The following is an 8,980-nucleotide window of genomic DNA, read 5'->3' as shown; positions in this document are numbered from 1 at the left end:
CGCAGTATTCTTGGACTGGTAAGTTATATTTTGCAGGTGTATGATATGCAATATTCATGGAATGGTAAGTTATATTTTGCAGGTGTGTGATGCGCAATACTCTTGGAATGGTTAGTTATATTTTGCAGGTGTATGGTGCGCAGTATCCTTAGACTAGTAAGCTACATTTTGCAGGTGTGTGATGCGCAATACTCTTGGAATGGTAAGTTATATTTTGCAGGTGTGTGATGCGCAATACTCTTGGAATGGTAAGTTATATTTTGCAGGTGTGTGATGCGCAATACTCTTGGAATGGTTAGTTATATTTTGCAGGTGTATGATGCGCAGTATTCTTAGACTAGTAAGTTATATTTTGCAGGAGTGTGATGTGCAGTATTCTTAGACTAGTAAGTTATATTTTGCAGGTGTGCGATGCGCAGTATTCTTCGACTAGTAAGCTACATGTTGCAGGTGTGTGATGCGCAATACTCTTGGAATGGTAAGTTATATTTTGCAGGTGTGTGATGCGCAGTATTCTTAGACTAGTAAGCTACATTTTGCAGGTGTGTGATGCGCAATACTCTTGGAATGGTAAGTTATATTTTGCAGGTATGTGATGCGCAATACTCTTGGAATGGTAAGTTATATTTTGCAAGTGTGTGATGCGCAATACTCTTAAAATGGTAAGTTATATTTTGCAGGTGTGTGATGCGCAATACTCCTGGAATGGTTAGTTATATTTTGATGGTGTATGGTGCGCAGTATTCTTGGACTGGTAAGTTATATTTTGCAGGTGTGTGATGCGCGATTCTCTTGGAATGGTGAGTTATATTTTGCAGGTGTGTGATATGCAATATTCATGGAATGGTAAGTTATATTTTGCAGGTGAATGATGCGCAGCATTCTCAGACTAGTAAGAAATATTTTGCAGGTGTGTGATGCGCAATACTCTTGGAATGATAAGTTATATTTTGCAGGCGTGTGATGCGCAATACTCTTGGACTGGTAAGTTATATTTTGAAGGTGTATAATGCGCAATATTCTTGTGATGGTAAGTTATATTTTGCATGTGTGTGATGCGCAATACTCTTGGAATGGTAAGTTATATTTTGCAGGTGTGTGATGCGCAATATTCATGGCATGGTAAGTTATATTTTGCAGGTGTATGATATGCAATATTAACAGAATGGTAAGTTATATTTTGCAAATGTATGATGCGCAATATTCTTAGACTAGTAAGTAATATTTTGCAGGTGTGTGATGTGCAGTACTCTTGGACTACTAAGTTATATTTTGCAGGTGCGCGATGCGCACCACTCTTGGAATCGTAAGTTATATTTTGCAGGTGTGTGATGAACAATACTCTTGAACTGGTAAGTTATATTTTGCAAGTGTGTGATGCGCAGTATTCTTGGAATGGTAAGTTATATTTTGCAGGTGTATGATGTGCAGTATTCTTGGACTGGTAAGTTATATTTTGCAGGTGCGCGATGCGCAATACTCTTGGAATGGTAAGTTATATTTTGCAGGTGTGTGATGCGCGATTCTCTTGTAATGGTGAGTTATATTTTGCAGGTGTGTGATGCAATAATCATGGCATGGTAAGATATATTTTGCAGGTGTATGATATGCAATATTCATGGAATGGTAAGTTATATTTTGCAGGTGTATGATGCGCAGTATTCTTAGACTAGTAAGTTATATTTTGCAGGTGTGTGATGCGCAATATTCATGGAATGGTAAGTTATATTTTGCAGGTGTATGATGCGCAGTATTCTTGGACTGATAAGTTATATTTTGCAGGTTTGTGATGCGAAATACTCTTGAACTGGTAAGTTATATTTTGCAAGTGTGTGATGCGCAGTATTCTTGGAATGGTAAGTTATATACTCTTGGAATGGTTAGTTATATTTTGCAGGTGTATGGTGCGCAGTATTCTTGGACTGGTAAGTTATATTTTGCAGGTGTGTGATGCGCGATTCTCTTGGAATGGTGAGTTATATTTTGCAAGTGTGTGATGCGCAATATTCATGGCATGGTAAGTTATATTTTGCAGGTGTATGATATGCAATATTTATGGAATGGTAAGTTATATTTTACAGGTGAATGATGCGCAGCATTCTTAGACTAGTAAGAAATATTTGGCAGGTGTGTAATGCGCAATACTCTTGGAATGGTAAGTTATATTTTGCAGGTGTGTGATGCGCAATACTCTTGGAATGGTAAGTTATATTTTGAAGGTGTATAATGCGCAATATTCTTGTGATGGTAAGTTATATTTGTCAGGTGTATGCTGTGCAATATTCATGGAATGGTAAGTTATATTTTGCAGGTGTATGGTGGGCAGTATTCTTGGACTGGTAAGTTATATTTTGCTGGTGTGTGATGCGCAATACCCTTGGAATGGTAAGTTATATTTTGCAGGTGTGTGGTGCGCAATACTCTTGGAATGGTAAGTTATATTTTGCAGGTGTGTGATGTGCAGTACTCTTGGAATGATAAGTTATATTTTGCAAGTGTATGATGCGCAGTATTTTTGGACTGGTAAGTTATATTTTGCAGGTGTGTGATGCGCAATACACTTGGAATGGTAAGTTATTTTTTGCAGGTGAGTGATGCGCAGTACACTTGGAATGGTGAGTTATATTTTGCAGGTGTGTGATGCGCAATATTTATGGCATGGTAAGTTATATTTTGCAGGTGTATGATATGCAATATTCATGGAATGGTAAGTTATATTTTGCAGGTGAATGATGCGCAGCATTCTTAGACTAGTAAGAAATATTTGGCAGGTGTGTGATGCGCAATACTCTTGGAATGGTAAGTTATATTTTGAAGGTGTATAATGCGCAATATTCTTGTGATGGTAAGTTATATTTGGCAGGTGTATGCTGTGTAATATTCATGGAATGGTAAGTTATATTTTGCAGGTGTGTGATGCGCAGTATTCTTGGACTGGTAAGTTATATTTTGCAGGTGTGTGATGCGCAATACACTTAGAATGGTAAGTTATATTTTGCAGGTGTGTAATGCGCAATACTCTTGGAATGGTAAGTTATATTTTGCAGGTTTGTGATGCGCAATACTCTTGAAATGTTTAGTTATATTTTGCAGGTGTATGATGCGCAGTATTCTTGGACTGGTAAGTTATATTTTGCAGGTGTATGATATGCAATATTCATGGAATGGTAAGTTATATTTTGCAGGTGTATGATATGCAATATTCATGGCATGGTAAGTTATATTTTGCAGGTGTATGATGCGCAGTATTCTTAGACTAGTAAGTTATATTTTGCAGGTGTGTAATGCGCAATACTCTTGGAATGGTAAGTTATATTTTGCAGGTGTATGATATGCAATACTCTTGGAATCGTAAGTTATATTTTGCAGGTGTGTGATGCGCAATACTCTTGAACTGGTAAGTTATATTTTGCAAGTGTGTGATACGCAGTATTCTTGGAATAGTAAGTTATATTTTCCAGGTGTGAGATGCAATATTCATGGAATGGTAAGTTATATTTTGCAGGTGTATGATATGCAATACTCTTGGAATCGTAAGATATATTTTGCAGGTGTGTGATGCGCAATACTCTTGAACTGGTAAGTTATATTTTGCAAGTGTGTGATGCGCAATACTCTTGGAATGGTAAGTTATATTTTGCAGGTGTATGATATGCAATATTCATGGAATGGTAAGTTATATTTTGCAGGTGTATGATGCGCAGTATTCTTAGACTAGTAAGTTATATTTTGCAGGTGTGGGATGCGCGATACTCTTGAACTGGTAAGTTATATTTTGCAAGTGTGAGATGCGCAGTATTCTTGGACTGGTAAGTTATATTTTGCAGGTGTGTGATGCGCAATACACTTGGAATGGTAAGTTATTTTTTGCAGGTGTGTGATGCGCAATAAACTTGGAATGGTGAGTTATATTTTGCAAGTGTGTGATGCGCAATATTTATGGCATGGTAAGTTATATTTTGCAGGTGTATGATATGCAATATTCATGGAATTGTAAGTTATATTTTGCAGGTGAATGATGCGCAGCATTCTTAGACTAGTAAGAAATATTTGGCAGGTGTGTGATAAGCAATACTCTTGGAATGGTAAGTTATATTTTGCAGGTGTGTGATGCGCAATACTCTTGGAATGGTAAGTTATATTTTGAAGGTGTATAATGCGCAATATTCTTGTGATGGTAAGTTATATTTGGCAGGTGTATGCTGTGTAATATTCATGGAATGGTAAGTTATATTTTGCAGGTGTGTGATGCGCAATAGTCTTGGACTGGTAACTTATATTTTGTACGTGTGTGATGCGCAGTATTCTTGGACCTGTAAGTTATACTTTGCAGGTGTGAGATGCGCAGTATTCTTGGACTGGTAAGTTATATTTTAAAGGTGTATGGTGCGCAGTATTCTTGGACTGGTAAGTTATATCTTGCAGGTGTATGATGCGCAGTACTCTTGCACTGGTAAGTTATATTTTGCAGGTGTGTGATGCGCAATACTCTCTGACTGGTAAGTTATATTTTGCAGGTGTGTGATGCGCAATACTCTTGGACTGGTAACTTATGTTTTGTACGTGTGTGATGCGCAGTATTCTTGGACCTGTAAGTTATACTTTGCAGGTGTGAGATGCGCAGTACTCTTGGAATGGTAAGTTATATTTTGCAGGTGTGTGATGCGCAATACTCTTGGACTGGTAAGTTATATTTTGCAGGTGTGTGATGCGCAATACTCTTGGAATGGTAAGTTATATTTTGCAGGTGTGTGATGCGCAATACTCTTGGAATGGTAAGTTATATTTTGCAGGTGTGTTATGCGCAATACTCTTGGACTGGTAAGTTATATTTTGTACGTGTGTGATGCGCAGTATTCTTGGACCTGTAAGTTATATTTTGCAGGTGTGAGATGCGCAGTACTCTTGGAATGGTAAGTTATATTTTGCAGGTGTGTGATGCGCAATACTCTTGGAATGGTAAGTTATATTTTGCAGGTGTGTTATGCGCAATACTCTTGGAATGGTAAGTTATATTTTGTACGTGTGTGATGCGCAGTATTCTTGGACCTGTAAGTTATATTTTGCAGGTGTGAGATGCGCAGTACTCTTGGAATGGTAAGTTATATTTTGCAGGTGTATGGTGCGCAGTATTGTTGGACTGGTAAGTTATATTTTGCAGGTGTATGCTGTGCAATATTCTTGGACTGGTAAGTTATATCTTGCAGATGTGTAATGCGCAGTACTCTTGGAATGGTATGTTATACTTTGCAGGTGTGAGATGCGCAGTACTCTTGGAATGGTAAGTTATATTTTGCAGGTTTGTGATGCGCAATACTCTTGGACTGGTAAGTTATAATTTGCAGGTGTGTGATGCGCAATACTCTTGGAATGGTAAGTTATATTTTGCAGGTGTGTGATGCGCAATACTCTTGGAATGGTAAGTTATATTTTGCAGGTGTGTTATGCGCAATACTCTTGCAATGGTAAGTTATATTTTGTACGTGTGTGATGCGCAGTATTCTTGGACCTGTAAGTTATATTTTGCAGTTGTGAGATGCGCAGTTCTCTTGGAATGGTAAGTTATATTTTGCAGGTGTGTGATGCGCAATACTCTTGGAATGGAAAGTTATATTTTGCAGGTGTGTTATGCGCAATACTCTTGGAATGGTAAGTTATATTTTGTACGTGTGTGATGCGCAGTATTCTTGGACCTGTAAGTTATATTTTGCAGGTGTGAGATGCGCAGTAGTCTTGGAATGGTAAGTTATATTTTGCAGGTGTATGGTGCGCAGTATTCTTGGACTGGTAAGTTATATTTTGCAGGTGTATGCTGTGCAATATTCTTGGTATGGTAAGTTATATTTTGTAGGTGTGTGATGCGCAATACTCTTGGAATGGTAAGTTATATTTTGCAGGTGTGTGATGCGCAATACTCTTGGAATGGTAAGTTATATTTTGCAGGTTTATGATGCGCAATACTCTTGGAATGGTAAGTTATATTTTGCAGGTGTGTGATGCGCAATACTCTTGGAATGGTAAGTTATATTTTGCAGGTGTGTGATGTGCAGTACTCTTGGAATGGTAAGTTATATTTTGCAGGTGTGTGATGTGCAGTACTCTTGGAATGGTAAGTTATATTTTGCAGGTGTATGATGCGCAGTATTCTTGGACTGGTAATTTATATTTTGCAGGTGTGTGATGCGCAATACTCTTGGAATGGTAAGTTATATTTTGCAGGTGTGTGATGCGCAGTATTCTTGGAATGGTACGTTATATTTTGCAGGTGTGTGATGCGCAGTATTCTTGGAATTGTAAGTTATATTTTGCAGGTGTGTAATGCGCAATACTCTTGGAATGGTAAGTTATATTTTGCAGGTGTGTGATGCGCAATACTCTTGGAATGGTACGTTATATTTTGCAGGTGTGTGATGCGCAGTATTTTTGGAATGGTAAGTTATATTTTGCAGGTGTGTAATGCGCAATACTCTTGGAATGGTAAGTTATATTTTGCAGGTGTGTGATGCGCAGTATTCTTGAAATGGTAAGTTATATTTTGCAGGTGTGAGATGCGCAGTATTCTTGTACTGGTTAGTTATATTTTGCAAGTGTATGGTGCGCAGTATTCTTGGACTGGTAAGTTATATTTTGCAGGTGTGTGATGCGCAGTATTCTTGGACTGGTAAGTTATATTTTGCAGGTGTGTGATGCGCAAAACTCTTGGAATGGTAAGTTATATTTTGCAGGTGTGTTATGCGCAATACTCTTGGAATGGTAAGTTATATTTTGCAGGTGTGTGATTTGCAGCATTCTTGGAATGGTAAGTTATATTTTGCAGGTGTAAGGTTCGCAGTATTCTTGGACTGGTAAGTTATATTTTTCAGGTATATGGTTCGCAGCACTCTTGGACTGGTAAGTTATATTTTGCAGGTGTATGGTGCGCAATATTCCTGGACTGGTAAGTTATATTTTGCAGGTGTATGGTGCGCAGTATTCTTGGACTGGTAAGTTATATTTTGCAGATGTATGATGCGCAGTACTCTTGGAATGGTATGTTATACTTTGCAGGTGTGTGATGCGCAGTACTCTTGGAATGGTAAGTTATATTTTGCAGGTGTGTGATGCGCAGTACTCTTGGAATGGTAAGATATATTTTGAAGGTGTATGGTGCGCAGTATTCTTGGACTGGTAAGTTATAATGTGCAGGTGTATGGTGCGCAGTATTCTTGGACTGGTAAGTTATATCTTGCAGGTGTATGATGTGCAGTACTCTTGGACTGGTAAGTTATATTTTGCAGGTGTGTGATGCGCAATACTCTTGGACTGGTAAGTTATATTTTGCAGGTGTGTGATGCGCAATACTCTTGGACTGGTAAGTTATATTTTGTACGTGTGTGATGCGCAGTATTCTTGGAGCTGTAAGTTATACTTTGCAGGTGTGAGATGCGCAATACTCTTGGACTGGTAAGTTATATTTTGCAGGTGTGTGATGCGCAATACTCTTGGAATGGTAAGTTATATTTTGCAGGTGTGTGATGTGCAGTATTCTTGGAATGGTAAGTTATATTTTGCAGATGTGCGATGTGCAGTATTCTTGGACTGGTAAGTTATATTTTGCAGGTGTATGGTTCGCAGTATTCTTGAAATGGTAAGTTATATTTTGCAGGTGTATGGTGCGAAGCACTCTTGGACTAGTAATTTATATTTTGCAGGGGTATGGTGCACAATATTCCTGGACTGGTAAATTATATTTTGCAGGTGTGAAATGCGCAATATCCTTGGAATGGTAAGTTATATTTTGCAGGTGTTAGATGCGCAGTATTCTTGGAATAGTAAGTAATATTTTGCAGGTGTGTAATGCGCAATATTCTTGGACTGGTAAGTTATATCTTGCAGGTGTGTGGTGCGCAGTATTCCTGGAATGGTAAGTTATATTTTGCAGGTGTATGATGCGCAGTATTCTTGGACTGGTAAGTTATATCTTGCAGGTGTGTGAAGCGCAGTATTCCTGGAATGGTAAGTTATATTTTGCAGGTGAATGATGCGCAGTACTCTTGGAATGGTAAGTTATATTTTGCAGGTGTGTGATGCGCAGTACTCTTGGAATGGTAAGTTTTATTTTGCAAGTGTGTGATGCGCAGTATTCTTGGAATGGTAAGTTATATTTTGCAGGTGTATGGTGCGCAATACTCTTGGACTGGTAATTTATATTTTGCAGCTGTATGGTGCGCAATATTCTTGTACTGGTAAGTTATGATTTGAATTTGTGAGATTCCCAGTATTCTTGGAATGGTAAGTTTTCTTTTGCAGCTGTGAGATGCGCAGTACTCTTGGAATGGTAAGTTATATTTTGCAGGTGTATGGTGCGCAGTATTCTTGGACTGGTAAGTTATATTTTGCAGGTGTGTGATGCGCAATATCCTTGGAATGGTAAGTTATATTTTGCAGGTGTGAGATGTGCAGTATTCTTGTAATAGTAAGTTATATTTTGCAGGTGTATGATGCGCAATATTCTTGGACTGGTAAGTTATATTTTGTAGGTGTATGGTGCGCAGTACTCTTGGAATGGTAAATTATATTTTGCAGGTGTATGGTGCGCAGTACTCTTGGAATGGTAAATTATATTTTGCAGGTGTATGGTGCGCAGTATTCTTGGACTGGTAAGTTATATCTTGCAGATATATGGTGCGCAGTACTCTTGGAATGGTATGTTATATTTTGCAGGTGTGTGACGCGCAGTACTCTTGGAATGGTAAGTTGTATTTTGCAGGTGTGTGATGCGCAGTACTCTTCGAATGGTAAGTTATATTTTGTAGGTGTATGGTGCGCTATATTCTTGGACTGGTAAGTTATATTTTGCAGGTGTGAGAGGCGCAGTACTCCTGGAATGGTAAGTTATATTTTGCAGGTGTGTGATGCGCAATACTCTTGGACTGGTAAGTTATATTTTGCAGGTGTGAGATGCGCAGTATTCCTGGAATGGTAAGTTATATTTTGCAGG

This window comes from Oculina patagonica, chromosome 3 (assembly GCF_052425735.1).
Source record: "Oculina patagonica isolate OP01 chromosome 3, crgOcupat, whole genome shotgun sequence".
Classification (NCBI taxonomy): Eukaryota; Metazoa; Cnidaria; class Anthozoa; order Scleractinia; family Oculinidae; genus Oculina; species Oculina patagonica.
The sequence above is the reverse complement of the archived record's forward strand: the minus strand, read 5'-3'. Positions refer to the sequence as shown.